This window comes from Acomys minous, assembly GCF_964271855.1.
Source record: "Acomys minous genome assembly, chromosome: 9".
NCBI lineage: Eukaryota > Metazoa > Chordata > Mammalia > Rodentia > Muridae > Acomys > Acomys minous.
This window is the reverse complement of record NC_140490.1, coordinates 82,329,984-82,338,756: the sequence shown is the minus strand read 5'-3', so window position 1 is coordinate 82,338,756 and position 8,773 is coordinate 82,329,984. Positions and strand designations below refer to the sequence as shown.

Genomic DNA, 8,773 nt, shown 5'->3' with positions numbered 1-8,773 from the left:
CCCACAATGTGTGCACATGTCCAACAATGTGTATTTCACTGCAGATTTCAAACAACGATGAGGCTAACACATCTAAAATTTATCTCCCTTTATGACCTTAAAAGGATTCTTGTAAGCTACAGAAAATCCATCTCTCAGGTCCAATGGAATCCAGATAAGTCCTGTCAACCCACAGCCTAGGTTTGTCACCTGTTGCCTATGTCTGAGCGTAGGATTCCTCCCCCTTTCACTGGCTTTGGGGAGTCTCCTCTCCCTAACTACCTGATTTCCCCCCCTCTGCACCCAACACCAGCTGAATTCTTCCTTCCCTTCCCTTTGTCCCAGAGACAATCATCACGTTTCGGGTTCACTGGGAGCGGAGGTCCCCGGCCCTGCTCTGCATGACTGAGGCTGGTTCTTCTTGCCGACCTACAACTAGGACCTTTCCTATCGGGCGAGTTTTCAGACGTAGCTTCTTTCCCACAGCTGTCTTCATCTTTGCAGCCACTGTCCAAACCCCAGTGTCCTGGGTGGCTACGTCTCCAGGCCAGTTCATCTGCCATCGACCTGTGCTCTTCTGGTCGCTGGTCATTGCTGACAAGCTGCTGAACAGTCTGGACCTGTTTCTCCTTAAGTCACCACCCATTTTCGGGGACACTCTAATGGACTACTGGCTTCACCTCCCCATTGAAAACGTTTGGACGCCTGTTCCGCCTAGCACACCTTTGGGATATCTTTCAGAGACTCTCAAATCCCTATCTGAAGGAGAGAAACCTGTTCTTTAGGATTCCAAATGTGGGACCCGAACGGTCTCGTGAAAGAACAGGTGATGTTAATTCACTAGAAGAGCAACCACCTCGTGCAGGAGCTTAATTGCTACCAGATAAAAAAAGATCCCGTGGACAGACTCTGGGAGGAGCTATATAAATGAGCCCAGAACTGGCGGCAGAGGGATTGAAGACTTGGGATAGATTTGGTTGTTCATCGCTGCCCTCCAAGACACTCCTAGAGAAAACCGCTTGAGGGAAGGCTTCAGACCTCTGGCTCCTGCTGAGGCTCTGTGGTCTGGTTACCCCTGCTTCCAGTGGAAGAAATCCTGTGGCTCCCGACCGGAGAATCATTCCTCGGGACTGATATCCTTAAGGTTTTGTTGTTGTGTCAATTAATCATTTCCTACTGTTTTGGTAATCGGGTTATAATTGACGTAGGCTCGGTCAATAAGTTGTTAATAAAATATTTTGGTTAAGAAAATTGAGTCTACCTATCCCCACGTCAAGGGCTTACATGCTTCTGTAACCAAACTTGAACAGCTGCAAAGCTAAACTGTTTTAATTATTGCCAACAATCATGTAAAATGGAAGAAAGTTCCCCACGTTCAAACCTTTTCTTTGCCCTTGCAACGTTTTCAAGCATTGTCAGCATTCTCTTTCCTTATTTTCAAGCCTTTTTTTCCTTTGCTTTCCCAAGAGTTTCAAATGTACACCTAAAGGGAATTTTTTCCCTAACCTATTAACTTTGTCTTCTTCACACATATGTGTTCTAGTATCCTGTTTCCTACATCTGGGACATCATCAAAGCAGCTACCACAAGTGCTCCAATGCAACCTCAGAGATTGTGCCAGCTGGACCTGCATTGCCCTTCCCAGCTGCAGATGTTCTCAGACCCTTGACAGCAAATGCAACAGCCTGTTCTTCTGGAACCTGGCCAACATTTCAGTCTTTTAAACCCCCTATCACATCCCCACTGTCAGCAGGAAGTAGTTACGACAATTACTTCACCCCCTTATCCATTTACAAAAGGCTGAGATGGTGTGCTCCAGGCCCGGGACAAACAGCTCCAGGCTCCCTCAGCATTCCTCGGTCCCTTTCTGCTGCAGGACATGGCTGACATAGCCTGCCCTCCACCTTAAACTTTCAGGGCAGAACTTTTCCTTCCTCTTCACCATAGTATCTGGACCTTTTGTTGCTACTGGCTTTTCTCTCTCTTTTCTCCCTTACCTACATTTATATACTTTAACTTACCTTATATAAAAATAATCCAATGTTAGGATTCTGCTTCAGTCTGCCAATGTGATGTCATTGTCTACCTGCTATGGGGGTGTGGCCCCGCCTACCTCACCCCCCCTCTTACTCTACCTCCCTCTTTCTCCTTACTCTTTCTCTCTCTTTCTGTCTCTGTCCCCCCCTTCTCTGGGGTACCCCTCCCCCCTCTCCTTCTCTCCCCCATGCTCATTTAATAAACTCCTCTATAGCATAATATCTGCTGCCTGGTACTTTATTATCTTATTGCCTTATATCTCATTTTCTTTATATCTTATTTTTTAATATTAAACATAAAAACAACCTTTTCTATGACTATTTCCTCCTTTGTAGCATCGCTGTTGGGGACCTTAGAAAACTGGGCTGCTGGCCACATCTGGGAAGTACAGGCTGTTTCACTTGCTGTCCAGGCTCTCTGCAGGACCATCTTGGGGGTTGGCACATGTAGGCTGCATTAGTGCATTGCGTCAGTCTGCGAGGCTGGAGAACCTGGCCTAGCCACTCTGGAGCCACCTGGGATGTAGATTCTCAGGGAACATCTGGGACTGTTGAGTCGCTGGAGCAGTTTACAGATGATTTTCAATCTGGATAGAAGTTTAGGGGGACATTTTTACCCGGGTGTATATTTGAAACTTCCAGTCCCACAGTCCTTGTGGTTGGGGAAGGAGAGGAGAGAGAGAGAGAGAGAGAGAGAGAGAGAGAGAGAGAGAGAGAGAGAGAGAGAGAGAGGAGAGAGAGGGGGAAGAGAGGGGGGAGAGAGAGAGAATATCCCACCCTCAGAAATAGGCAGCTAGTGAAAGTTAGGAGTATTTCTCTAGAGTCCATTTGATCTGTGAAAGATGGATCCAAGTCAATTCTCTAAAGCTTACAAGAATTTTTGAAATTTATAAAAACAGAGAAAAGTTTTAGATATGTTAGATTACTAGTGTTTGTAATCTGTATTGAAATCTGCATTGTAGAAATGGCACTAGGCTCAAGCCTTTGAGTCATAGTAAAAACTTGGGGACCCAAAAATTATTCTGGGTTAAAATTGCTAACGCTCTTTCCTGAGAGCAGGATATATAGATTTGACAGATGTTTTTCAGCACAATGAGAAGTACTTTTTTTTTTTTTTTTTTTTTTTTGGTTATTCAAGACAGGATTTCTCTGTGTAGTCTTGGCTGTCCTGGACTCACTTTGTAGACCAGGCTGGCCATGAAGTCACAGAGATCCGCCTGCCTCTGCCTCTGCCTCCTGGGTGCTGGCAAAGATGTACTTTTAAATCTATTCTTAGAAGGCAACCAAAGGAAATTTAAAGTCTTGAGCTTGTGACTGATAATAGTACTCTGTACTCAGAACTCCATTGATGTTGAGATTTTAAACTTTAGAAGTTTTACTATAATAATAGCATAGAGAAGACCAGAGATTTGAAACAGTGTTATACCTTTATGTATTATACCTTGTATACTTAAGCTTTCATATCCTAAGACCTACACACACATACTCTGGTGATTTGAATAATAACTATGGCCCCCATAGACTCATAGGCAGTGCCACTATTAGAATGTATTGGAAAAAGCATGCCACTTGGGGTGGGCTTTGAGGTCTTAGATTCTCGAGCCTGGCCAGTGTGTCACACTCTCTTTCTGTTGCCAATTTCAGTTTAGAACTCTCAGCTTACCTCTCCAGCCACATCTGCCAGCATGTTGCCAAGACTCCTGCCGTGATGATAATAGATTAAACATCTGAAACTGGAAGTTAGTCCCAAGTGAATGTTTCCTATACGAGGGTTGCCATGGTTGTGATGTCTCTCCACAGCAATAGAAATCAACCTTAAGTGGCTTTCTGAGACCTTTATAACTTGAATTTTTATATCTTAGGACACTTTCTCAGATCCTCAGAACTTACATGAACTTTAAACTTTACCACGAGACAGGAGCAGTCATTGCTAAGCAAGTTCCTTTAAATAAAGAAATTGTAAAAAGTTACATTTGACACCTGTTTTGTGAGTTTCTCTCTTTGGAGACTGATAGCAAGGTAAACTTTTTGTCTTTCTCAGCTGGGGTCCTAGCACTCCAGGAAAGATGCCTCAGGCCATATTTTTACATATGAAGAGAAGGCAGCTGGATCCTGGGGGAGGAAGTGAGTGCTTGCGGGTTAGCCAATATCACCAGAAATGTGAGAAAGATGGATTATAGCTGGAAATATAATCCAGATAGGCACACGGAGCACTTAGAACGACAGAGACTTTACCTGGTACCTAGATGGTTGCCCTAGGCTCCTAGGGAAGATGGCTGTGTTGGGGGCAGTTGCCAGTCTTTGGCTGTTTTACAGGACAGTATTTAATCTTTGGCTGCCACAGAGAGTAGCATTGGCCTTCAGCTGCCAGATCCAGGTCTGAGAGATTTTCCTACAGAGAAGGAACCTGGGGAACTGACCCTACTTTGAGCAGGCAGAGTAGGGCAATCAACCCAAAAGCGTCCACAGCTTAGGCAGAGCCTTGGCAGCAGAGAGACATGGGGCAATTTTTTTTCTCAGTGGCTGGAGTTACCACAATCCAAGTGGCGCACACGCTTATCTTCTTCGTAGACCTTAAGGTTCCTGCTAGGAGCTAGCATGTCTGTCTATTATGAGAAGCTTTGTTATTAAGAATTTTAAATGTTAAATAAGTAAATAAATCTGCTCATTCATCAGATCTCTGACGAGTTTGAGGGCCATTATCTGTTAAGTATACATGATTTAGCTACTTGCTTTAGGCTTAACTTTGAAAATACATTTATTTGTATGTCTTTTTTTTTAACAGATTTATTTATTTATTTATTATGTATATAGTGTTCTGCCTGCATGCCAGAAGAGGGCATCAGATCACATTACAGATGGTTGTGAGCCACCATGTGGTTGCTGGGAATTGAACTCAGGACCTCTGGAAGAACAGTCGGTGCTCTTAACCTCTGAGCCATCTCTCCAGCCCATTATTTGTATGTCTTAATTATCTTTAACAGTTTATAAGTTAGGAGCTTATATAAGATTAGGATTTTACAGACTTATGTCTGTTAAGTTTAAGCCTTAAAATTTTGAGTTGAAGATTTAATTGAAGATCCTTTACTATTAAAATAAAGCTTTAAACCATAAATGCAGTCCACAGAGAGGCTGAGGACCTTATTCATCCTTTCAGATCCTTTTATTGATCCATTTTAGACTATTACACCTTATTGTATGACTCAGTTTATCCAGATAGTCAAAGGTTAACAAAGTGAGCAAGGACAAAGAAGGTAGACAAATGTTATTGTGAACTTGAATTGACCTTAAGAATGTATAACCTTATTTATCAAGGATATGTTTTGTCACTTATCTAGGTTTTTTAGAAGCCTGGTATTGAAGTTAGCAAAGACATTAGTTGTTAGGTGTAAATCACTAAGTCAGCTTTTGTAAATCTGAGTAGACCTTTATAAATTTAAACATTTGTGATACAAAAATACATGCCAATCCAAAATACTTTGGAAACCCGATATTATCTACTTAGTCTAAAAAGGAGATACACTGGTAAGCAGATGGCTCAGTAGGACTAAGATGTTCTATAGGTGCCGCCTTAGTTGACTTATACCATGTAGTCATCTTAAAATGGTGAAGTCATATAGCATGCACCTGTGGTACCTATATAAAATATTTATTTTTAGATCTATTTTTAAACAAGAGTTAAATCACATATATAGAAAGCTGTAGTAAATTAACATATAGATTTTTAACCATACCCAATGATCTTAAAAATCTTGAGAAAGTTTGCAGCATAGTCTTATGAGATTTTTAAAGAGCAGATTGCAGAGAAATCATAGAGATGAAAGATTTTAAGAGTAAGATGTAGAGGACGTACAGAAGAGAGCAAGTTTAGGTATATGAGATTTGAGTATCGTTTGCATAGTGGAAGTTGTTATGATTGTGAGAATTTGGAAATCATGTGTGTTGTTTGTAGTCTGAGGAGAGACAGAAGGTCGGAAAAATGAGACTCCTCTAGAGGGAATTTCTTTGAGCTCCAAGTGGGAGCTGAGAAGTGTGCCGCGGCGCAGATGGTCTCCAGCCTGGAGGAGCTTAAGCATGAGCTCTGCCCAAGGGAGGAATGTGAACCTGGGTCCTCTGGAAGAATAGTCAGTATTCTTAGTCACTGAGCCATCTTTCCAGCCCCTCATGTTAACCTTGCCGCTCTTCCCTGCACATCCCTCTGTTCCCGACACCATGTTTATGTACCACACACTTAGACAAGCAGATTTCATGATGCATTTGTCATTTATATTCTGGGTTTTGTTTTGCTGGTTGATTTTCTTTTATTTTAGGAAATAGACGAATGATCAAATCTAGAAGTGGTCCTACCTCAGGCCGTTAGTCTGATGCTTTTTAGAGACAAAATATAGGCATTTTGACTCATGACTGCAATCTCACCACTTAGAATACTGGGGCATTTTAAGTTTATTTATTTATCTACTTGTTTTTATTGTGTTTATTCTGTGTGGGCATATGTCACACATGATTCAGGATGGGAGGTGACATGACTCTATTGTTGGACCATGTTCCATCATCTATCCCGTTTTTTATTTTTAAACACAGGATATCCAGAGTGGTTTTGACTTAAGGTACTGTAATTGTTATTTGATACATGAGTATCCTATAAGTGAGAAACTTATGAATAATATTAGAAAAGTGAAAGCATTGTGTGTAATAGTCTATTACCAAGAATAGGGATGCAAACCATGTCCAGTACTATTGGTAATATTATTATACTTATCAGAAAAATCTAGAAAATTAGCTTAAAAAGAGACCTGACCTATGTGATTACTAGTTCTGGTATCTTGCAGAAAATAAACCAGTATTTGCCTTTAGTAACAATATGAATGTTATGGTGTCCTATACAGATGGGAAGTGAATTGCATCCCAAGGAAAAATTAAACACAATCCCTTCTTCACACATATGAGTGAGTCTGTTATGTTCCCAAGGTCCAGTCATAAACATATTATCATTAGTAAAGATAGCAGGAGCTGGATCTGTCCAAACTACAGGTTGAAGTAAAGGATGAGGAAGAAAAATACACATGTTCAGGGATGCTCACAGCAGATGCACATGGCCAGGACAGATAGCGTCACTAGAAAAGACTCTCAGATGACACAGGGTAGTAACTACAATAGCTTCTCCCTTAGTACATACAGCCTTTAATAGACCTCAAGTGGACAGACTTGACTTCTGATGATATGGTCACTATCTCCTTTTGCTCTTTAACTGAAGATTTGCTATCTTTCTGGTGACTTCCACTGTCTGCTCACCCTCTACCATTGTCTTTGATGGCCCCCAGCAGGAAGAACTGAAGAGGCTTCCATAATAATTCAGTAGATCCATCAGCAATGACAAATACCCCTTCCCAATTTTTTCCAGCCAGCCAGGATTCAAAGTCTCAAATTGTTTAAACCACACAGGCCTGTTTAAAGGCAGTTTAGAGTGCTCTGTTCAGAAATGTATTTTAGTTCTCAAACATGTATCACCTGGAGGCAAATTTTAAAAACTGAGAGTAAATAAGTGCAAGAATACCCCTTGGTTTCCCCCTTTTATGTCTTAGTTAATTGTTGTTTTAATGTTCTGTGTGCTCTCTCAATTATATCTTGGCCTGGAGGATTATAAGTAATGATTATAATACAATTAGCATTGGATTCTTTAAAGAACTCCTTAAACTTTTACTAGTATAGACTGGTTCACTGGCAGTTTATATAAAAGTAGATTCTCCCATAACAAAAATGTGTTTATGAAAAAAACATACTGCACAAGCATTCTCTGAGGATTGATGTAGCCTCCAAATTTTTAGAATATGTATCAACGCAGACATGCTGTTATGGTGTCTGAGGAACAAGAGCAAGGTGAGTGACCGCCATTTACTTGAATTAGTACTTTAACTCTGGAAATAACCTCAGCTATATGACCATGACAGTGTAAGAGAGCACACAAAGGCCATTCCTGCACAACTGTCAGGTTTGTCTAAGTGGGGTGTGACACATGAAGTCCATGAGCGTGTGTGTGTGTGTGTGTGTGTGTGTGTGTGTGTGTGTGTGTTGATGTTCCTGTTGTGGAGAAGTCATACAGGGCCGGTAAGTGTATCCGCTTTCCTGTTCCCTTCTTCAATAAAACCAGGGAGGTTAGAGTGTGCACAAGTGTGAGAAATACACAAAGGATATGTGCAAGTTCAACCAGATGTAGTAATGAGAGCGTAACAGGATTTGAAAACAAAACAGAAACAGTTTCTATTGCTGGAAACAATCCAACTGCATAACGAAAATCTGAAATGTTATTCAAGGCCCCATGAATGAACCATAATAGATGAAGCAAACAACAGTTCCACCTGTTGGGCTGCGGAAGAAGGTATGCATTGATTGATGAGTATCTGGACCATGAATCCCTCCTACAGCATTAGATGAGCCATCAATAACATAAGTACCTACCTGCAGAATAGGAGGAGGCTGGACAATTTTTATAATCACCAATTCAGTTCATATGAGAAAACGCCACATCTTGCCAGCTGGATAACGATTTCCTATCCTTCTATGGTAATCTACAAATAAAACCTGAAAATCCATAGAGTTGTGTAATGCTCTTAAACATTGTTATAGGTAATATAATTCAGCAACAAGAGTAAAGAAAGCAGTATTCCGTGGCACTTGTGGGGGTAAGTAAACCATTCCAAATGTTTACTCTCTTGTGCTGTACTACTTGTAGGAGACAATTTAGTGTGAGACGTAACTAA

At 41.1% G+C, this 8,773-nt stretch overlaps 1 long non-coding RNA gene across 1 annotated transcript in view; it reads left to right on the top strand.

The window, feature by feature from the left end:
• The window catches only part of LOC311604531, a 5,852-nt gene extending 3,836 nt beyond the window's left edge, over positions 1–2,016 (top strand). Inside the window, exon 3 of the long non-coding RNA XR_014781545.1 lies at positions 1,523–2,016. This is a non-coding gene — a long non-coding RNA (uncharacterized lncRNA). The remainder of the gene's footprint in view (positions 1–1,522) is intronic.
• Positions 2,017–8,773: the final 6,757 nt, after the last annotated feature.